Source organism: Rattus norvegicus, chromosome 16 (assembly GCF_021556685.1).
Source record: "Rattus norvegicus strain SHRSP/BbbUtx chromosome 16, alternate assembly SHRSP_T2T, whole genome shotgun sequence".
In the NCBI taxonomy this organism is placed as follows: Eukaryota; Metazoa; Chordata; class Mammalia; order Rodentia; family Muridae; genus Rattus; species Rattus norvegicus.
Genome location: NC_141549.1, coordinates 71,555,492 through 71,579,930, shown reverse-complemented (window position 1 = coordinate 71,579,930; position 24,439 = coordinate 71,555,492). Strand labels below are relative to the sequence as shown.

The 24,439-nt window shown below is 40.9% G+C and overlaps 1 protein-coding gene and 1 pseudogene; both read right to left on the bottom strand.

The window, feature by feature from the left end:
- Erich1 (glutamate-rich 1) overlaps window positions 1–24,439 on the bottom strand; it is a gene marked incomplete at its 5' end in the record, with an annotated part of 52,793,804 nt that overhangs the window by 12,084,433 nt on the left and 40,684,932 nt on the right.
- On the bottom strand, window positions 22,367–22,837 carry Nme1-ps2 (NME/NM23 nucleoside diphosphate kinase 1, pseudogene 2; annotated as a pseudogene).

Here is a 24,439-nt window from a genome sequence, read left to right as displayed (position 1 = left end):
GTTTGGTGCCTCAAGTCAATTCTAGTTTCTTATATATTTTTCATATTCAGCATATCCTAGGAATATCTTTTAAAGATTTATTTATTTTATGTGTGTGAGCACACTGTCACTGTCTTCAGACACCTAAGAAGAAGGCATCAGATCCCATTACAGATGGTTATAACCACCATGTGGTTGCTGGGAATTGAACTCAGGACCTCTGGAAGATCAGCCGGTGCTCTTAAGCACTGAGCCATCTCTCCAGCCCGTCCTAGGAATATTTTAATTTCTTTCTGGCTCCAAGGCCTTTTAGAAGTAAAGATTAAGAGTAGATGAATTCCAGGAAGCTTTCGAACACTCTGTGCTTATAACCAGCACAGCACTTCTCTGTCACCTCCCACGTGAGTCGGATCTCCCCTGCCATCTCAGTTTGTCTGTCTTGGAGGATCTTGCACTGCTGTGCTATGCTTCTAATAGTTTCATGGGTGGCTAAGGAATATCCCTGCTCTGAATCTGCTTCTCATTCTTTTTGTATTTGTTGTCTCCTCACATTTCATTCACCACAAAAAGAGACTGAGAAAACACATGGCTTCACATTTCTTTTCTGCTCCATGGATGCTTCCTGGGCCTCTCTAAGCCCTGGCTTCTCTTTATCTGCCAAGTCCTACTGCTAATGCATGCACTGCTTTAATGATTCATTCATTATTTTGGAAGGGCCAGGCAGCACATTCAACACATATTAATACTCTCCATTTCTCCCCCCAATTCATTTCATTCATAAATATATTTAAGACAAAGTTTTCTTTCTTTCTCTTTTATTGAAAATAGATTTTTCCCCTCACATAATATATTCTGATTTCAGTTTCCCATTCCTCTACTCCTCCCAGTTCCTCCCCTCCTCCCCTCTCATCCAGGTCTACACCATATCTGTCTCTCATTAGAAAATAAACTTCTTCTATGAGATAATATTCACATAAAACTTTTCAAATATGATATGATTGAAAAGAAAACCTAACATAGTACAGTAGGAAAAAACAAACAAAGCAAAGGAAAAGAGCCCAAGAAAACGGGCAAGAAACAGACATAAACGTAGAGGCCCACTTGTTCACACACTTAGGAATCCCATAAAACACTAGACTGTAAGCCATTCAATATATCCAAAGGACCTGTAAGGTTAAAAAAAAGAAAGGACATACAATTATATATTAATGTAATGTATATAATTTTATAATCAATATATTTATAATATAATTAATGCTAATCAATACAATTAATATGCATTTTATATATCTATAAATCTATATATTTATACATGTATAATTATATATTTGTATATAATTTATATATGTTTTATATATGTATATGTATATAATTTAAAAATAAAAAGGATTTAGAAATATAAAGCTCTGACATGACATTATAAGAGAAGGAACCTCCAGAGATATCTTTGAGTTCACTTTCTGTTGGTCGTCTACTACTGGGCATAGAGCCTGTACTTACCCGTAGTTTGTTTCTCCAGTGAGACTTAGAATTTTCAACATTTCAACGGATGTCAGATCTCAAGAAAGTGAATAGTACTATAAAGCCTCTGTAGTCTTAGGCCTTTATAAGGAAATAATCTATTTCCTGTGTAAAGACATCCCATGCTTCCTTGAAAGCCCTGACTCTAAGATGCATGAACTCTACTCATCACCAAGCCTGTCCCTTGGTTTAAGCTTCTCAGTGTCCCCAAGCCTGTTGCCGTGCTATCTAGGGAAATACAAACTAGAGGACTATCTGCCTTTAGAACCCATATCTCTTGCACCATAATCACCACTGGGATGGACACCAAATTGCATATATTTTACTAATGTCCGAGCTATTGAAACTGCCAGGTGCTTTTAAAGCATCCATTGTGCAAAGATTGGACTTGCCAAAAGACATTTTAATCCCCAGATTGTTGACCAATTGTTTGCTGAAATATTTGTCATTGTTAGTCTCAAACCCTTTCCTCAGAGCCCTTTTCTCTGAGTATCTGGCTAGATAGCTGTATTTATACATATGTCTACAAGTAAACAGTATCACGAAGACTTGACTATCAGAGTTAAAGACCGTTTGCATTCCCATTTTGCCCACTGCAGTGGTTTGCAGACATTTGGCCCCAATAGACACATGTGTTTGAATGATTGACCATGGGAAGTAGCACTATTAGAAGGTGCAGTCTTATTGGAGGAAGTGTGCCCTTGTTGGAGGAAGTTTGAGGGTTCCTATACCCAGGCTCTCCTGAGTATGGAATCCAGGCTGCCTGGGAAAGAGAGTCTCCTCCCGGCTGACTTTGGATCAGGATATAGAACTTTTGGCTCCTCCAGTACCACCTCTACCTGCATGCTGTGACGCTTCCTGCCAAGATGATAATGAACTAAACCTCAGAAACTGTAAGCCAGACCCAAATAAATGTTTGCCTTCATGAGAGCTGCCTTTGTGATATTGTCCCTTCACAGCAGTGAAACCCTAGCCAAGATGCTAAGATACCCACCTTTGACATTGAGTTGGGGGAATGCCTGACACTATCCATCAATTAAGAACCTATTTCTCAGGTCCCAATACAGCAAATGTTAGTACCTATAGGATTTTATAATGCAATTCTAGCTCTTTAATAAATCTATTGATTTAATGTTTTCTTGGTTTGTTCCAACATCCTAGCTTGGTTTTGCCTTCGCCTAAGTTGGTGAACTTACATGAAATTTAGATTCTCTGGCACATTGAGTTGTGAATAATTAGACAAACTTATGCCTCTGAAAAATTAATCTTCTTTAATAAAATGGTATGAAGCAGAGCTTACAAACATTATTTCTACCCCAGATCATCTACCTCCTTCTTAGCCATCATTAGCTTCAAAGAAGAACTGGTTGATTTTTAGGGATCCTAAACACCAAAAAAAAAAAAATCATAAGGCAACAAATACTTTCACTCATTAGACTCAGAGATTCTCTTAAATATCATCATTTTCATCCAGGCCCTCAAAGACCAACACTGCATCCATCTCTCTCATATGAGGATCTGTATTAGGCAGGGTTCTTTAGAGGAGCAGAAGAAACAGAATGAAATGTGTGTGTGTGTGTGTGTGTGTGTGTGTGTGTGTGTGTGTGTGTGTGCGCGCGCGCGTGCGCGCGCGAATGCATTTTTGGTCAGTGGGGAGCATTCACCAGTCAATATGGCTTACATTTCTGGCTAGTCCAACAGTAGCTGTCTCCCAACAGAAAAGCCAAATATCCAGTGGTTGTTCAATCCATGGGCTGTCTCTGCTGCTCTTCATTTTACATTGGAATCCCAAAGAAGTAGGTTCTAATATCACCAACAGTATGTCTTAGCAGCAGGATAGATGACTTCGCTGATGGGAGTGATGGGAAACAAGCAAAAAGCCAAAGCTTTTTCCATGCCCTCTTATGTAGGCTGCAACCAAGAGATAGCCCAGATTTAAGATGACGGAATCACTTCAAATGAGTCAATCAAGAATATCCCTCTCTGGCGTGTCCAGGTATTCTGTTTTAATGGATTCCAGGTGTTGTGAAACCAGGATTAGCCATCATGGGGCCCTAGCTTTTGTAGAAGTTATGCCCTGGCCCTTCCTCCCAGCCCTAAGCTCCCAGAAATAAGACTCAGATTCAAAATATCTTTACAAATACCTAGGGAATGTGGCTAGGCTCTTCTCTGACTAGATACAACTTAAAACATCCCATTTCTTCTAGCCTATATTCTGCCACATAGCTGGCTGGCTGTGCTCAGGCACCATGTGTCCATCTCGTCACATCTTCCTGGGCCAATTCCCTGCCTGGCCCTAGTCCAGAATTCTTTCTCTCTACCAGATGTCCCACTTCTATTTCCTGCCTAAGACATTAGGCTATAGGCTTTTTAATTGACAGGTAATGTGTCTGTACAACACACAGGATATTCTCTCTACAAGCTTTAAATATTTTATTTGTGTGTTTAACATAGAGTACATGTGGAAATTGGCACTAGAAACGGACCATTGGTGTGCAGAGTGCACTCAGAGAGGAAGGAGAGTAGAATATAGGTTAAATGAAAGTGGAGATGGGAAATACTGGGAGCAGAGAGAATCAAGCAGGTGGTAGAGTGACAGGGATGGAGAAATGAGGGGCAAGGCAAACGGATTAACCAAAATGAGCTGTGTGCATGGTAAAGCTACTTGGAAGCCTCTGATTTTATAATCCAAGTCAAGAAAATGCAAGAGGAAATAGTATATATGTGATACAAAAGAACAGAGGGAGCATACTTAAATCTTTACTCGTTTAAGCCACAAGGAAAATGGGTGTGAAGGAAAAGAAGAGTATGGGCTAGGTTAATCAAACTAAGAATGTATGAAGAAACCTTATAAAATGCCACCAGATTGTCAGTTAGTTAACTATATTGTTTGACAATTTTGTGCATGCATAATGTTTTGACCATGTCTATTCCCCATTATATCTGCTCCAATCCCTCCCCCAAACAGCATCATCCCCTCATTCATTCTTTTCTGTTATTGCCCATTGAGCCCATTCAGTGCTACCTTTGTGTGAATGGGTGTAGAACCATCTATTTGTGCATGGGTGGCAGATTAAGGGCAGTATCCTTGAGGAAAGATGACTGTCCATCCCCCAGCACCCAACAGTCACTATTTGCTCCTCAGTTGGGGTAGACTTCATGCTTACGTCCCTACTTCACGTTGGAATTCTGTCTGACTTCATCTTGCACAGATCTGATGCTTGCTGCACAGCCATTGTGAGCAAATAGGTGCAATTATGCTGCTGTGCTCAAATAAGAGTTTCATTAGAGTCATCTGCCCTTTCTGGGCTCTTCTAATCATCCCACCATTCTTTTGTGATGATATCTGAGCCTGAGGAAGAGGAGCTGAGATACACAAATCACATTCAGAGCCAAGCTGTTCTCATTCTCTTTCTCTTTGAACCTTAACTAGCTGTGGACCTCTGCGTTAATTGACCATGTGTTACTAAAATAAATTTCTCTGATGAGATTGAAAGATAAATTAATTTATGAGTATAATGATAAATGATTAGAAATCTGTTTAATACTCTCTTTATTTAGCAAACTAATAGCAGTACATTCTCCCCTAGGGTTTATGACTTATCTTAGAAACAGTTCTTGGCCTTAATAGTGGTTGCTGAACATGAATTCTTGCTGTAGAATGGTCCTAGATCCAATAAGAAAATAGCTGGTTACTTCCAGAACATTTGGTCTACTATGGCACCAGTGGGCATATCCTGTTTGGTCAGTCATGTTTGTAGCTCACATGGTTCACTACTGGTTACAACTGATGACTGCTTTTGCCCCAGCTGGTGTACATAGCACCCATAAGCACTGTGAATTCAAGAGAGTAAGATCTATATTCCATGACTTAAGTACATGATGTCTTCAGCAACATGGTCTACCTTCAAGTTCTGAAGAGAAACCAACAGGGTTGGCACTGGTTTGTAACGTTTGTGGATCTATTGGGGAAACTACTGACCAATACCTCTAAACAAGGTAACCTGTGTGGATTTTTATTTGATACAGTATGTGTGTAGGAGGGGAATTGTTCCCTGATTATAGAATCTCTCCATTGGAAAGAACAAAATAAACCGAGAGTAGGAGGTGGGGGGGAGAAGGAGAGGAGGTCAAGAAGAACAGAAGGAAGAAGATGGGGAGAGATGGAAAAAGAAAGGAAGGGAGGGAGGGAGGGAGGGAGGAAGGAAGGAGGAAGGGAGGGAGAGAGGGAGGGAAGGAGGGAGGGAGGGAGGGAGAGAGGGAGGGAGGGAGAGAGAGAGAATAGGATTCTGCCTGTTTTTCCAATGTCATAACTGACAAGGCCTGTGCATTGAACTCAAATATCTCCTTAAAGTGCTGGGCTTGTATTGATGAAACTAATGCCCCGCAATCAATCCTTTGAATGTAGATGGATTTCTAGTGCTGAGTTCAGCAGAACTGTTGGGAAGAAAGTTAGGGCATCCTAAGTTTCACCTATCAGCATTTCTTTAATTAGTAGCAGAAATATGACAATTTTCCTTTCAGCTCTGAGTTAAAAAGGGGGGTTTGAATTATAAATTCAGAAATATAACCTAGATTTTAACCAAATGCTAATGTTTTGTCTACAAGGTAATTCCAAAGAGGTAATGTTAATGGGCATTCTTTTTCGAAATCTGATCAAGAAATATCTCCTGGAGCCTCTCCAGAGACCCTATAACATTTTATACCTGCTCCATCCTCATTCATCAATATTCATAGGTGCATCTGTAATCCTTAAGACACTAAGAAAAGCCCTGTTGGTGAGGAGAGAAAAATAAGACAGATCTTGTAAGGGAAGTATTATTCCCTTACAAGTAGGAAGTAAAATTCCATTCCCATTGTAGCCCTAACACATTCTCTCCAGTGCAAGCAGGATCTCCATAGTCACTGTACAGAACCCTCTGCAACTGATGCATTCAGCTTCTCCTACTCACTATTCCAAACACATATTTTCAGTGCTAAAGTGATTGTGGTAATCTAACTTTTGCACATGTTTATTAATTGTTAATGGTTTCTAAAATTTAATATGTTCTCCCTCCTAGGCAGCACACTTGTTCACTTGCCATTTTGCAGGAGTTTCTGGGGCTTTAATCTAAGAGAGAAACCACCACTTGCCCTGATTTTGTTCCCTATAGTTAGTAGAATTCAGAGCTCATCCACTACCTCATGTCCAGCAACTTTCCAGAAGAGCCACATCTTTCTCCCTTCCCTTTACTGAAACATGAAAAATCAACCATGGCTTCCCTAAATTATTCTGCCACAGCTCTTCTATGGTGGGCAGCTGAAGCACCCTGTTCAGGTGACAGCCCTTGAAGGAATATATCAGATCCGGCTGGCAAAACTGGCAGAAGTCCAGATGTGTTTGTCATTTTAGCTTCATTGACAGGTAAGAGGAAACCTATCTTGATTCCTCCTATGAGTAGTTCAAGCGTTCCAGCCCAAACATAAGGGGGAAAAAAGAGCACCATGAGAAGACATAGACTCAAAAGCAAGAGGACTCAGAAGAATGTGTACCCCCAGGTTCCCTGACCAAAATATTGCTAGAGCAATGATTAGAAACATCTCCAGGGTCTTTGTGTTCTTCCAATTCCCCCCACCTTGCCCCATTTTGTATGCTTCCTGGTACCATCTCTTTTCTTTCTTATTCTCTGAGTTCTAATAGCAAAAAAAAAGTAAAAACTATTTTAAAGATACTAAAAATACCTTCTCCTTCTAAAATGTAGAGAGTTAGGGCTGGCATCTGCAGTCCCGGTGATTTCTCAAAGAAATAATCTGAAACTACTTGGACAGACTTTTTTTCCTCTAAATTCCTCACATCTGAAGTCCATTGTACAGAATTGTCTGGTGACCTGGTGTGCACAGAAGACAATGTTTTGTCAATATCTGTCCCTTTCTAAGTAACTGGGGAGCCATCTGGCTGATAGTAAACAGGTTCTGCATTGACTGACTGCACTTAGAAAACCCAAGTGTTAGTAATTAATTTTATCCCTGAATAATGCCTTAGAAATGATTATCGATGGGATTAAAATGAATGGTATTGGGAAAGCTTGGGAAACAGTCCATGTCTACAGATGTAGAGGGTCCCAGGCACTCACTCAGACCAGAGATCCAATTGCTCTCACATTATGTTGTAGTTTATGGATCCTAGTTGGAGGTAGAAATGGCAGCCCACCGATCATAAATTCCACAGTCTTCCCTTAATGACCTTAATGGGTTGCTATTATTTTGCTGTGCTATCATTCAAAAAGAGGCCATCTGGTATTCATGAATATGAGCAGAGGAGGGTAGGCTTCAAGAGTTGTAAATACAACTGAATAATAGCCACAGTTCAGGTGAAATCAGGAGCTGTTTTGGATAAGAGTTTCTCCTTCAATGAGTTTACCAGGATTTCCTTGACAAAGGAACCAACCCAAAGGACAAGGATGAGGGGCTTATTAAGAAATTATATTGTTTTTATTAAGAGTTATTTTTTAAATATTTACTTAAAGTTGAGGATTTTGGAAGACACTTGATACAAACCATACGTGTTTCATAATCTCTACCATCCACTATAAGAAAATTTGTGTCCCATAAGAAAACCTACAAAAACAACTAATCTGAACCCATAGTGGCCCACAAAGACTGAACCACCAAGAAGGAAACATGCATAGGACTGACCCTCTGTATATGTATGTAACAGTTGTGCAGCTTCCTGTGGGATTCCTAACAGCAGGAGCAGGGACCTGCCTGCCTTTGGGACTCTTTTTACCTTCTGGATTGCCTAGTCCTACCACAATAGAATATGTACCTATCTTACTGCATCTTGTTATGCCAAGACCAATTGATATCCATGGAAGGCCTCCCCCTTTCTGAAATGGGGCGGGGGAGAGCTGAGAGGAGGGAGGGAAACTGTAGTCAGGATGTAAAGTTAATTAATTATAAATAAATTTCGTAGCACAGCTGAAGGGGGAAAATAAAAGTCCGTGTCATCCAGCACACACATTGATGAAGGCTTTGGATATAAGAAGTTATTAGCATAATGACTCCTACTAGCATAGTGAAGAGTTGGGAAATAAGAAGGGAGATAACGAGGTTGTTAACTGATAGGCTAACACTCTGACAGGGCGGACATAAATCTTGCCAGAGTACTTCTGAGCTGACCACTTTTCAGAAATGTCCGCCATAGAGGTTGTTGATCAGCATTTGTCTCTTACTGCTTTGGGGGTGCACATAGGCCTATCCCATGGGAATCAAGTGTGCTTACACAGCCAGAGTACACCCCGAGGCAGAGAGCTGCTGAAAACCATCAGAGCATCGAGCTGCCTCCAGGGGAGACCAAGGGGATGTGAGCAAAGTACAAATAGAACACTTGAAGGAAATTGGATTTGATGATTTCTAACATACCTTCAATCCCTCAAAACCGATTTTAGTAGATGGTGATGATGCTGAATGATCTCACCTTACCACTGCAGGATTTTCCGGGGAAAGCATTGGAGTGCAAAATGGTAGGTATTCAGTAGGTGGTAAAGTTAGGATTCCTCTTTCATTCCCAAACACAGATCTTTGGTTAGAGATGCAATGGCAAGATGTTTGCCTAGGAGAGCATTCATGCCCTTGTAAGAAAACCAAAATTATAGATGTTTTGGGAAGGGAGAGGAGTTCAGGATAACTCTAGGAAACAGTGGGGAAACCCTGTTACTGCCATGAGTCAATTAACCCTTAGCCCTCTGGAGAAGTCTGGAAGACATGGACGATCATACTCTGGAAATATCTGTATGAGAATAAGAGGAAGCAATGCTCATTCCCTGAGGACTCAGTGTGTGTGGGGCACTGAGAGCATTGCTATGAAGCCTTGCAGAAGTACATAGAATACCTAAGGACCCTGTAATGTACTATGTGTGCACCCTATAGATCACCACACTAGCCTCTGAAATCCCTGAATCATGAGACACTAAGAACTACTGCTTCTATCTGGGCCGTGTTAATAACAGCTCCTGCATTTCTTCTCATCCCTCAGAACTTGTTTCAGCCTTATGGTTCTAAAGGATGATAGCTGAGAATGGCCTCCAGCATTGTCTCAATGCTTGGTCCCTAGCTGGAAGTGGGCCCTTACTGGAAGACATGTGGCCTTGTTGAAGGAAGTGTGACACTGGGGGGGGGGGGTGGGCTTTGAGGTTTCAAAAGTCTAGAGCATACTATTTCTCTCTGGGTATATCTGTGTCTGTGTCTCTCTGTGTCCCTATCTGTCTCTGTCTGACTCTGTCTCTCTGTCTCTATCTCTCTCTCTGTCTCTCTGCCCGTCTCTCTCTCTGCCCGTCTGTCTGTCTGTCTGTCTGTCTCTCTCTCTCTCTCTCTCTCTCTCTCTCTCTCTCTCTCTCTCTCTGCCTCATGCTTGCAGATCAGATGTCAGCTTTCCGCTATTACTCCAGAGTTATGCGTGCCTATCTGATGCCGTGTTCTTTGCCACAATGCTCGTAGACTCTAACCCATCTGGAACCTTGAGCCCCAATAAATGTTAGCGTTGTAAGTTACCCTGGTCACAGTGTCTCTTCACAGCAGTAAAAAAGTGACTAGGACAACTGGGTGGCTTCTTATTGCAGTTTTCTGGAAGAACAGATTCTCTGTCTTACTGTACTGTTCTACTTTCGGTGTCCAGCCCTCAACAATGATTCAGCCAAGCACAATAATACCAGAGGTTCAGTTGCAGACTTCTGTTGTTAGGGTACAAGAGTCACCCCACAACCCACACAAACACCAATCTCAGTTAAACAGGAAGGGTTTATTGAACACACACCCTAAGACTGATCAACCAGGGCAACAGCTCAGGGTCAAGAGCTCAAAGCTGCATGCTGGACATTTTTCAGGGGCCAGCTTATAATGGCTAAAGCCACAAAAAACACAATGATACTCAGATGCTGTAAGGTGCTGCCTGGTGGTTGGTCCTGACTCAAGCCATATTAAACCTAAATATTTAAAGCCATTTTGAACATATCAGTTCATATCGACCTTTAATTTGATGAGTCCTACATGAAACTTATAGTTGTGGAATTTCTTAAAATTAGCAAACCTCATAATATACAGAACATAACAGGGTATGTATGTCGTCAATATGACCCTGCTCTGAATCAAGGTGTATTTTTGCATCAATGATTGACAGGCATATTACAGCAACAGTATGAAATAGCTGGCAGGTATGGAACAAAATGGCTATGGCTATGCTGGGGATGGGGGGGACAGGCTTCAACACTATGATAGTTATGAATTCATAGAGGACAAATATCCCAATAAAGTAAGTTATGGGAACATTTGAGGTCAAATATTCTAATAAAGCTAGAGCTCCAGGAACTGTCTTGTTTCTCAATGCATGGGCAAGTTATGCTTAGATAATGCTTATGCCACAGTGTGTAGAGTATGCAAAAGCATTCTGTCCAAAAATAATATGTTCCTAATTTCAAGAGTATTTTATTGCCAAAATGTGAATATCTATCTGAGCTTCTGGGAAAGTAGTCCTGATCAAGTAGATTGAGGCAAGTTGCCATAAACTCGTGACTTATGCGAAAAAGAAAACAGCAACAACAAAAGAAAACCAATCACCCAGCCAAAAAACAACAACAACAAAACCAAAATACTCAGTGCCTAGAAAGAGCAACGAAGCACAGTAAAATGAAGTGTGTCTGCATAGGTCTTGCTTAAACTACAAAATAGTAGAGAAATGTATTCTTTAAAAACGGTGTCTCTGGTTAGTAAAATTGTTTTCTACATTCTTTCCTTTTTTGTCTTGCACCTTGAACATTTTCCTACAAGCAAAAACTCTTGCCCTTGGGAAGAGTTTTGAGAGAATTAGAAGAAAAGTCATTTTTCAATCTAGTTTTCATGTAATAGCAAAGGCAACTTTTTACATTCAAATTTAGTTTCATGTCTATGAAGTTTCAATTTTGAGACAACTATAGTGATTGGCTATGTTGAAAGGAATTGCTCTATCTATTCCCCCAAAAGCAACAGTGTCATATTTCAAAGAATAAAGAGAAATAATGTATTTATAGGTTGTACACATAACCTACCTGTAATGGTTAATATTCATTATTGACCGTATCTAGCATCACCTAAGAGGCAAGCCAGCCTGCCTATGAGGGATTATCCCGATTAGAATGATTGTAGGGGAAAGACGCACGTTAAAGGGAAGTGGCCCAGTTCCCTTAGGAAGCCAGTTAACAAACACATTCTCAACTCCCTTATCCCTGACCGTAGATTCATCAACAGTTCCTTCAAGCTCCTGCAGCTTCCCTGCTATGATGGACTGTACATTGAACTGTGAACCAAAATATACCCTTGCTCTCTGACATTGCTTTTGTACAGTGTTTTGTCTAAGCAACAGAAAAATTAAGTCGGATGGCACCCGACCTCCCAACAGTTCTTCACTTGTTACATCTGGACCTCTTCAGTCAATAAAGAACGCATTCAGGTAGAAGCTTGTCTAGTTTCATATAGAAGTCAAAACTATACTCTTTTTCCAAGCTTGAAATGGAGCTTTGGTTTGAACCACCTTTCTTAGTTTCAATGTGTCATTATAACTGCCAACTTGCATTCTCGTCTTTTAGAGAAACCTAAGTGTCCATTGGCACATGATTAACAATTAATGGTCAGGTTTAGGGTGGGGTACTCTAATTTTAATTAAAAAGCCTTCACAAGAAAGGTCAATGAATCCTACAAAATCAATCATTCATAAGTAGTCTTTGGGTTTTTTTTTCCCCTCTGAAATATTTATGAATGCTAAAGTTATTTTGACAAGGCAAAGGTCAATATGGAGATTGTTTCAGACAACGTGACAAGGTTTCATAAAAATTTCTGCATGCAGTTATGATAAGTCAAAAGGCTAAGCCAGGAGAAATAGATTCACTCCCCTTTAAATTCTCCATAGAGCAAAACATCTAATGTGAACTTCATATAACCATACATGCAACATTTTGTATCAGGGTAAAGGAGACAGGAAGAAAATGAGCCAGGACATTTAAGCAAAATACAACTGTTCTCTAAACAGATGTCTGGGTGTTTCTCCTAATAAGAGTGACCAACAATATATACTTAGTACACTTAGGGACCACCAAGGCAACATTTTGGTTTTCAAAGGCAGGTTTCATTATGTTTCCCAGGATGGCTTTACTCTCCTGGCTCAGGCTCTGAAATGCAGTGGTGACAGGTAAGCGGCACCATGTTCAGCTGACCATTTTTTCTTTTTGCTAATTTTTTAAAAATACAAAAAGTGCTCATCTTCCTGAAATCAAACAGCTATCAATGGCGTCTGACCGTGTGGTGACCACAGAAGAGACCCTTGGTGGTTAAATAAGTTGTGTTTCTGATAGGTGCACTGAGTTGAGGCCACTACCTCAGAAATCACTGGAAACCCAAGCAGCCTTCAAAAATGCTTTCTACAGAATATGTATAAAGTTAGTCCATGGGTTCTGGCTGCATTGCTAAGCACAAAAGCAGTTTTAGTCAGGCAGACCCCTGATTAGCAGCTTTTGCGGTTCCCTGGGATCTAGGACGAAATCATTCATACCTGGGGTGAACTCGCAGTGTCATTTGCTGCTGATCCTTCTGTAGCTCCCACCTCTTCAGGACCCACCACAAAAGGTCAAGTCAATAAGACCTTAGTGTTCAATGAGAACCAGATTAGTTTGCTTCATTTGCATATCACCCCATATGATAGAACATGCAAATGCAACCGGAAGCCAGTTATGCTTTTGAGCCAGCCCAAACTTGTTTAAAATTGTTTCACTATGTTTCCCTTCCAGACTGCTTGACTGTCTGGAATGTTAGAAGAAATAAAAATATCATATGATTTGATATTTAGATTAATAGAGTCACTAAACTCATGTTAATTTAGACTAGTTAGGCAGAAGTAAGATAGACAGAATATAAAAATCATCAATGTTATTCTAAGCATATATATAATATATTACATAGTAAAACTTCCCAACAAGAAGCCGTGAAATACTCTATTTGTAAAATTAATAGAACTGTATATTTTTAGTGTTAGTCACATACCACGAGTCTTTATTCAAGTGATTTCAGAATACATGAAAACAATTTTCTTGGGATTTTGAGGACAATGATCAATCTGCTTTTGTTAGTAATATGTGGAAAGAATCATTATTTTCTACCGATGATGCAGAGTATATAATAGCCCCATTCAAGCGCTCACAGCATTCAAATTAGTACAGCTAGAATTTCTTAAAGTATATATCCCATCTCCAGAGTGATGTGCTTCTAGAGAGTTGGAGGTCGAAATGTATCAAGAGAAAACTTACTAGCCTGGTAGGATGAAGTTCTGCATGGGGAAAGAGGAAGTTTGGGAATGTGGACATCTGCAATCCCCAAGATGTTTACAACACAGTCCTCAGGGCACTGAGTACCTTTCCCAATTCTGATGTCCTCCTCCCCATTTTCATCTTATCCACCATTTTCAGAGACTTCCCATTTTAAACTTTTGTGGGTAAAAAAACCCTTCTTTTTATTTTTTCTTCTAATTAATTAATTAATTAATTAATCCCATTCATACAACATGTCACCCTTCCCAAGAACCATCATATCCACCCTTTCCACATCATCCTGAATTTTCTCCAAAGTCACAGAAATATTCTTAGCCCATCATTTATCCGATGAGAAATCCTCGGTGGTGCCAGAGGCTTAAAGGAACATATTTCTGACTGACTGGTGAGTTAACGTGTAGAACATGGTTGTGCTACTGCACTAAAAAGCAAAGAAACACTTCACCTGTCCCTGTGACCTTTTGTCTACTAATAACTCATGTGTTGTAATGAGAGATCTATACATCTCAGGACAACAGGGAACATGAAAAATGAAAACATAGAGATGGATGTCTTCTGACAAATGTAAATCTCTAAACACACCCATTTAACCCTTATATCTCTTCCCATGTGTCTTGAAGGTATCTTGCTTCACATAGTTCTAGTAGTACCAGGTTTTCCAGGCTATCAATTAAAGCGCACAGTGACTTCCTTCCTTCCTGGGCCCTTCACGTCTATGTAACAAGCAAAGAAGCTGGAGTCAGACACACTTAGCCCCTTGCTGTGAAAACCATTACTATGCCTTTTTGTATAATTATTGTGTTTATGGCTTTTGAAATTCTTCCCTCGCATTTGACATTTTACTTGTTATTCTGTATCCAATTTTTGTGTGTAAATCAACTCAATTTAATTTCATCATTGAGTTCTTGAAACAAGCCTCCAAACCCCAGGCTTCAAAGTCTCTTTCCCTCACTGACTTCTCTCTTTACTCTGTATTTCCAGCAGTCATCTGGCCTCTTTGCCAGTCACCACATGAAAGAACAAATGCAAAGGGCCATAAGGAAACATCCCAGGATGCCTTTTGCGATCCTGATTTTTTTCAGTCATTACCAGGGTCCCTGTGTATAAAGTTATCACTAACGAAAGCTTAGTTACTGAATATAGTACATTAGCTGAATTCTCTGTGGATTCTCTAGTAGGCTAAACTCAGATTTTATTTCAGCATAGGAGATCCTATGATATTAAAGTGTCTGAAGTGGATGGACGTGCAGAGAGTCTGGAAGCGTAACAGCCAAGTGGAAGGAAGCTTGACAGACTTCTTAAGGTTTGAGCCAGGCAGTTTTTAACCTCTTGCGTCTTTGTGGGCTTTCCCAAGTCTAGTAATTTCATTGTGTTGTGTTTTCTTTTCCCAAGACAAATAAGACAGGAAGAAGAAACACAAAACTAGGTGATAAATAAAGGGAAGAAACTAGCCTATGAGTAAATGACAAAAACGCCAGAGTGGAATGCAAATAATTAAGAAACACATCTTTCAAAGACCAAGTAGAATATCCTTCTCATCTCCGAGAACAGCTACAGCAGCACTCTGCATTCACTGATCATGGGACAGGGATTCTTTGCCCATAGGTAACAAATATTAATAAAATAGTGCTAACACTGTGTTTGGGAATTAGCATGTGCCAGCTCCGCACTAGCATTAAGGCTGAGAGTAGCTCATTCAGGTTTAAAATTTATTGAAAGTCAAACACTTAACCTTTGCTCCCTTCCCTGCCCCACATAGACTTGTTTAGTAATTGGACCAGCGGCGTCAATAGAATGCATGTCTAGACTCTCTTAATGTGTAATTTCTTTGGTAGCTGTTGGCACTTTGCATCACATTACAAGGGAATGACGCAGTGTGAGTTGTAGCTGGAGCCTTAACAGACAAACAGGAGTTGTGTTCTTCTGTACGATTTCAAAGAGAAAGGCTTAAAGAGGTTCATTAAAATATATTTTTATTCTTACTTCTATGGTATGCTGAGCACATTTCCCCATACTCTGCACCCTGCTTCCCCTCACAGTCCCTTAGTACCACCACAATTTTACTTCGGCTTCAAAAGCACATGATTCTGTGTCTCTGCATAAAATCTGAGATGGACAAATGAGAGAAAATATATCATGTTTATGTTTTGTCTTTCCGAGAATGGTTGAATCCATTGTGCTGTAAATATATATTCATTTTGCTTTATATCTGAAAAATGCTCCATTATGTATTTATGTCACATTCTACTTATTCTTGTCTCTGATTTTGGACACCTAGATTTGTTCTATAGTTCGACTACTGTGAATAGTAATGCAATAAACATTGATGTGGTGTGTGCGTGTGTGTGTGTATGTGTGCATGTGTGTGTGTGTGAGTGTGTGTCTGTGTCTGTGTGAGTGTGTGTGTATGTATCTGTGTATGTGTGTGTGAGTGTGTGTGCATGTGTGTAAGTGTGTGTATATATATGTGTGTATGTATGTATGTGTGTAAGTGTGTGTATATATATGTGTGTGTATGTATGTATGTGTGTATGAGTATGTGTGTGTCTGTGTGTGTATGTGCCTGTGTGTGTGTATGTCTGTGTCTGTGTGTGTGTATGTGTGTGTATGTGTGTGTGAGTGTGTGTGTATGTATGTGTTTGTATATGTGTATGTGTGCGTGTGTATATGTGTGTGTATATGTATGTGTGTATATGAGTGTGTATGTGTGTTATATGTATATGTGTGTGTATGTGTGTATATGTGTATGTGAGTGTGTGTGTATATGTATGTGTGTATGTGTATGTGTGTTATATGTATATGTGTGTGTATATGTGTATGTGAGTGTGTGTGTATGTGTGTGTGTGTGCACATGCGTGTGTGTGGTATGTTGGGATTTGGATAAACAGTTACCATTAGGGTACAGTAAGTATATTACCGTCTAAAGAGGTTATTGACAGTTGTTCTAACTTATTGTCCACCTGAATGTCAATGACAAAGTAGATGAAACCAATGAGCAAAGGAAGGGTGAGGGAAAGCCAACTGAGCTGCATTATAAAATATAATCTATATCACAACTGGAGAACATTAATTTAGAAGAAAATTAGCCAGGTTCTGCTAACAGAATAATGGATGGTTTCAAAGGTTTACCATATCAAAAAGCCCTAATTGCGTTCATTAATTTCCAGCTCAACGTTATTGTGGGAAAACTAAATGTGAACAAAGCAATAATCTACCTCATATCCTCAGAACCCTGCACGAGTGCTTGCTATCCGTTACCCTTACTTCAGAATGGCCTGTCCTAATTACTCTGCCAATGTGATGAATACAAGGCTCTGGAGAGATGAATAAATGTGCTGACTTGAGGCAGGATTTGGGGGATGGGGGCGACATGTGGAAATGTGGAGAAAACATACCCATGACCCTTACAGGTCAAGAAAAAAAAAAGTGGTGTATTTGAAATTTTTAACTCACCTAATATTTATTTAAGTCTGGCGAAAGCTCACATGTGAATACAAACCCGGGCTCTCACTGAATTTAATTTAACAGAAAATGAAACAGCCCAAATGGTAATTTGGAAACACAGAGAGGAAATATCCCAATGAATGGCTGGTGTTTTCCATTCTCAAATTGGTTATTTATGCTTTATTAATCACTCTTAATATTGATGTCTGTGTTCTAAGGGAAATAAGTCCCTTTGTTGCAATTTTTCACTTTTATTAATATTAGCTCAAACTTCTCCAGTGCCTTTTATTTCGTTAGCTCAAAGCACTTTTCGAAGCACTAACGAATTAGCCTCCCTGACACTGCAGAGATTCAGAATGCCTCCCACCCATTTTCATGGTGAAATGTTTCATGTCTGGCAGCACGAGCCATTAAAGAGTAGCCATGAGTGTTTAAAAACACACTTCATCATTCGAGAACTTTCCAGCTGGGCTCTTTCTTCACAGGAAAGTCTGGGGCATTAAGAAGCTTAATGTAATCACCCATCTAATAGCACCATCAGACTCGGTCTATAGTGCTTTTTTTCTGTTCACCATCTGAGGTGATCGACAAGAAATCAATCTATCCAGAATTTCTGAAACTCTCAACCGGAGGACAAAAAATGGGGGAGATGACCCGAAGCCAGTCTTCTACCTGGAGATATCTCCCTTTTCCTTTCGGAAGTCATGAACTCAAGAAAAAAATATCCAAAGAACTAGTTAGGGGACAGCATCACTTCTCCAAACTCGGAATGCCCCAGCAACATCACCCCCTAAGCTGTAAGAGAAAGCAGTGGCCACGCAGGACAGTAAAGCTTCAGGTCTGCTTAGATTCCACTTGGCCTCACTGTACAACCCCAGCCTGAGGAAGGTCTCTGTAACAGAACTAAACTTTATTGGGTTCTCTCACCTCCCACCTCCATCTCTACCCCAACCCCTTCCAACTGTTCCACAACATTAGGTAGGTAAGAAAGAAGGCTAGAGAGAAAGGTGGGTGCAGGGGAACATAGATCTCTTTAGATCTACTTTCTGCTCACTAGGGATGTTGGGTTTCTGGGGGCAAGTTATATCCCATTGGCAGGATATCAACAACAGCAACCAGCACCCAACAAATGGCAAAAGAGTAAGTGCAAGAGCAGAAACCAGCAGCATCAGAAGCCAGCAGCAGGGGTCAGCAGCAGCAGGAGCCAGCACCAGCCACTCCCTCTTTGGGCTGCTCATATACTTGCTCAAGTATTCTCTTCTAGAATTCCAAATGTGAACTCTCTTCAGCTGACAGAATCACGCCCCTGTGAAAGCATGAGCCAAATCATAGTCAGCTGCTGTGGACAATCCGATTCAGCCCTATACCCCACACCTCGGAATAGAACAAAAACATATCCATATAATATAACCGGTTTTATAAAGAAACACTAGCTCTCTCCCCAGGTCTCTTGGATTATAGGCACAGAAAGCTGAAAGAAACGAAGTGAGCCAGTTTAGTCCCTACTTTTAACAGTCAAAACCATAAGTTCATGGCTTATAATTTCCAGAACTTTGTATTTGAAGCTTTTCTCCCAGGAATGGCAAGATGACAAGTGTTAAAACATGTTAAATTATATCATCTTCTAAATTTGCCTTGTACGATGGCTATAGTCGAGTTCTAGAATCTATGTCAGAACACTACAAAATTAGGAAGTGGTTTGATTTCTTTTAAGATATTTATCTCAGTGTGTGTAAGTACTGCCATGTACACACTTGGAGGGCAACAGAGGCCAAAAAAGGGTGTCTTATTCCCTGGAGGTAGAGTTATAAGTAGTTGTGATCAACCTGGTACGGCTTCTGGGAACCAAATTCAGGTCCTCCAGAAAAGCTACACGTTCCCTTAACCACTGAGCCATCTTACCAGCCCCCAAATAATTATAAAGAGGCCTATATTCCACATGACATAAGTATGGATTCATCAATTTAAAAAAGCAGCGTTCCACAGATAAAACTAGAGAAGAACAAGAGGCAAACTCTGTAGAAATTTCAGAGGCTCCTGTTTCTCCATGCTATGAAGTGGAACAGGGACAAGAAGATCCAACAAGAAAATGACACAACACACCAGTGTCATCTGAGATAGAACTGCATATGGCATTATGCGGTTTTACAGTATTGCATATGGCAATTCAAAAATATTAAATTATTACCCATTATCATGGTTCCACAGTTGATCAAACTCTTCCTCGAGTCAAGTGCTTAAGCCACCTCTCCATGGCTCCAGCTACGCATGTAGCAGAGGATGGCCTTCTCTGGCATCAATGGGAGGGGAGGCCCTGCGTTCTGTGGAAGCTTGATGCCCCAGAGCAGGGGGATGCTAGAATGGTGAGATAGGAGAGTGGGTGGGAGGATGGGAGAGCACCCTCCTAGTGGCAAAGAGGAGGAGGGATGGGATGGGGGGGGTGTTGCGGAGGGGAGACCGGGAATGCAGACATTTGAGGTTTGAAATGTAAATAAATAAAATAACCAGTAAAAAAGATTACACCCTCTCATGCAAACGATATCAGAAAGTATCAACCGACACAATGCTTCTGAGCCGAGCAAGAGCCAGCTGCAGAGACTGAAGTGTGCTCACAACAGCCAAGTTCCTCAGCATCCACACAGCCGTAGTTACTCTCCACTAACACCAGATGGCCTTCCTCAGCCTCAGCCAAGCGCTCCCTTAGTTATTATTTCTTTTCTGCCATATTAAGGACGAGTGACAAATATTCAGAATGTTGAGAAACATACCGCGTGTAGGTGGATTACATGCATTTTTTAGATAAGCGTGTCAGCCAGCTTTAAAGGTATAGGGGAGCAGACTGGCTGCTTAAGCTCTTTACACAGCTCAGCATATGAGTGAAGGAGGATAATGCTGCACCCCTGGTAATCACAATTCCCTGAGGAAGTAGGAAAATTGATGCTACTCTTTTAACTTGAGTCATGAAGATCGATGAGGCAGACATTAACTTCATGGTTAGCAAAAGACTATGAAAGGGCACAGACGCATTTGAGGTAATACAGATCACTCAAGACCTTAGACACCTAAAAAAAAAAAAAATCAAATAAAACACGAGATAGTGAGGACGACTATGCCTTATTTCTCATTTTGCTTCCCTTCAAAGAAGGGTCGATATCAGGCCCGAAGTAAAACTCTCCTAAAAATTTAAGATTAAAACAATATTAAAATATCCCTGATACTTTCTGGATTTCTTTTTCGTCAGTGTTGGGAAAAGAACCAGGGACCATGCACACGCTAGATCAGTGGTCTACCACTGAGATACACCTCCCGTCAAAATTCTTAGGAGATTTTATTTCTCTAATGGTTTCCGTTTGCTCTGAGGGTTGCCTGTCCTATTGTCTGCGGTGTATTCATTTGCGATACTTCACTGGAGGTGGTAAGCTTGTGCAGTTGTCACTCAAAAGGCAAGGCACATAATCAAAGCGCACAATAAGACAGAGAGCCTGGATGACTTTCCCTTGCAAAGTTTCCAGTTATGCTGTAATACAATGGAGATCCAGCCTCGCAGAACCCACCAGATGCATGCTCCCTGTGAACAGGGGACGTGTTAGACTTGGGTATTCCAGATGTTTGCTCAGTCGCATCACACAGTTAAAAGCAATGTCCCTAATGGCTCCCTGTCACTGACAACAGTGACTGCTTTTAGTTTGGAAGATGTACGTCACTTTAGAAATGGATGAATTATCTGAAAGAAATAAAAGTTAAACATAGATTTTGGTGGCATTAAATTTGTTCTCTGAATGTGAATTTTGCCTCTTTACCAAAACTGGCTTTCAGTTTGCCAAGGTGTTTGCTATCTATATTCACTTGCTTAATGTGTTGTGACAAGAAATGCCGTAGTCACCTGTTCTTCCCTTACCTGGGGGCTGCCGAAGGTCAGTGAGTTTACTTTTCTTATGTCTATATCTCACTCAAGATTGACACATCGTGTGTCCAATCAGGTTGGGATAAAGAAGGACAAATGAATAAGAAAAGAGCAGTGTTAAATTAACCTGCTGCTTTTTACATTAAACCATGAGTTGTTGTTGTTGTTGTTGTTGTTGTTTTATTGCCTTCTTTTGGGTATTTGACAGAATATGGATAAGGTTACATCATTAAGGAGACCTGTATATAGACCATTCCCATCTCCACTTTATGATGATGGAATAGTACTGTATATTAGTCAGATATCCAATGTTGGTGTTCGAATTGTTATTACCGAGGCTATGATAGTCTCAGCAATGCTGGCGGGTGGCAGCCAGCCACAGCTAGCTCCCAGGCAGCCATACTGTTACCAGGGAAAGCGGCCAATACTCTGCATGATGCTGTGGTGTTCAGAAGGCTAGGTGTAATGAATACACTTTCACTTTACAAGATTTTAAACTCATGGCGGGCACACTGGGACACAATGTCGTGGAATACTGAGAAGGACTGCCCATCTAAACACAGGCGCACCCTCATACACACTTACCTTAGACCTCTGGAAATTCTTCAGACTGTCTGATCCAGATCTACCTGAGCAAAGATGAGCTCCTGGACTCCGCAAAGGTGAGCCCTACCTGTGCTTCTGCTCTACCTGGGAAGCACGAGGCTGGTGGAGTGGAAATTGGAACAGAGGAAGATCAATGGGACTCCAACAGCTGCTTCTCCACTTTGTTTGTCTACAGGCAGAAGTTGCCTTACACCAGGCTAGGAGTGGGGAGCCTAGTCCCTCATGAAAAGATTTCTCTAAAGTTTGAAAGAGCCAAGAAGATAGGCTTTAGAGTATTCTGCATGTTTCCTTGACATATGATTTAAAGTATAGGTCAAAGGAAGAAAAGCTGAGTTTGTGGGCCATGATTTGGTATGGGGTGTGTGCCCTGTGTTCTCCTGTGACCCACGATGAAGGAGAGCATCCTCTATCTTTATTTTTCAACAGAGGAAACATTTGAATCTACCAGGGGCACTTAACAATGCACAGGGAGTCACAGCTCCCAGAGGTTCCTTCCAGTTCAAAGAAGTTCCAGAAATATCTAGAGTTGCTGGTCCCCTGCCAGTGAGAATAAGGGTCAGTAGGCAGAGAAGCAGGGACCCTCCTGTCACTCATAAATGCAGTCCTACGCACAGCTTTTGTAGTCCACCAGCTCCTCAGGCTGAAACCACAAACTGATCTCCTTCCCTGTGCTCTCCACGGAACTGCCGCCATGAATAATGTCCCTGCCAACTTGGATGCAAAAGTCTCCTCATACGGTCCCAGGCTTAGAGCCTGTGGGGTTGGTCTCTCTAAGCATCACCCCGCCTGTCTTCACAACATTCAGTCACTCCCAGACAATAGCAATGACCGGTCCTGAGTGCATGTACTCCACAAGGCCAGTAAAGAAGGGACAGTCCTTCAGGTCAATGTAGTACTTGTTCCTTGAGAAGATCCTCTGAAGTCTGCATAAATTTCAAACCAACATGGAGGAATCCCTTCTGTTCAAATCACTTGATGATCTCTCTCCCACAAGCCCCCACTGGAGCCCATCAGGCTTGATGGCAATGAAGCTATGCTCACTGTTGGCCATGCTTCCCTTCAGATGCCCCATCCTTAACTCTGGCGGTGACTTTCTTTCTTGTATTTAAGAATTGAGTAGATCAGGCCATGGTATATAGTTTCAGAAGCTGTTTCTATCTTACACATTTTTTTTTACAAATATGTCTAAAAACTCATCAGTGACTTCTAACACAGCATACCCCCCCCCATCATTTCTGTTTTGTTCCTTCTCTTTTTTTTTTGTTCCTGTACTTGTGGCTCAGTGGGAGAGCCCTTGATGGCATGCACAACAGCAGCAGCACTGCAAAGTAAAATGAAAAATAGTAAGGGCTTTTATTTGCTTCTGAGCTGTTTACCACCCCATGACTTCTCCAGATTCTCTTTTCTAATCAAAACAACAAGTATGTGCTCTTTGGGAATTTTTAAAGCACAGATATGAATAACCAAATCCATGACTTTACACTCTGGTGTGGAAATACCAGATACACAAGTGCCTGAACCTTCTGCGTTTTGGGGTATGGTAAGATCAGATTCTTTTCTGGCCACTTTCATGCATTTTTTTTCCCACCAGCGATGTCATTGTGCTCTTTCTTTCCTTGATTTGGCTGAGCAGGGGTTACTCTTGTGTCACACTCTCTACCTGTCATATAGCTGTTCAGGGTATCTCAGGATCAAATGGCTATCGGATGCTTGCTGAAATGCCTACTTCTGGTACTCATTGACCACCAATGTCGCTCTTTCCTAAAGTGCCTGTTCTAGTCCTTTGGTCATTGTCTCTGGCCTTGAAAAAAGTCTGTCACAGTCCTGATAGGAGCGCCTTGGTGCCTGTTTGTGTACAATATTCTTCCTTTCCTCTCAGTTATTTTTCTCTTATTTCTGAAATATCTTTTTATGAATAGGTGTTTGCAATATTGAAGGAATCATTCAATTAATGGTTCCCTTTATGCTTAGTACTCTTTCCCCCCTTTCTTAAATAAAATTTTCTCCTTTCTTGGCGTTACCAATTCTTTCCCCTTCCCTCCTCTGCTTCAGAGATGACTGAGATCTTGCCAGACACTTGGAGGCTGCCAATTCAGCCTTGATTCATAATCATGCAAATCATACTTAGAGCAGTGCTTTCTCGTTACAGAGAACCAGCAGAAGTATTCCACTCTTTTATTGGTATGATGGCATTGTAACATGTATTCATGGTCTGAAAACATGTACTTTTCTGGATGAAGTCAAAACCGTCCTGTCTTAGGGTTTTACTGCTGTGAACAGACACCATGAAGAAGGCAACTCTTACAAGAACAATATTTAATTGGGGCTGGCCTACAGGTTCAGAGGTTCAGTCCATTATCATCAATGTGGGAGCATAGTCACATTCAAGTAGGCATGATACAGGAGAAGCTGAGAATTCTACATTTTCATTTGGAAGCTACAAGCAGAATACTGAATTCCAGGCAGCTAGAACTAGAGTATTAAAGCCCACACCGGTGCACAGTGACACACCTACTCCAATAAGGCCACACCTCCTAGTAGTGCCACTCCCTGGCCCAAACATATACAAACCACCACACCTCCCTAGAAAAGTCACCAGTAAAGAGCCATTTCTCCTGATTAATTTAAAGACAATGTAAAGAAACCCCAGGTCGTCCCC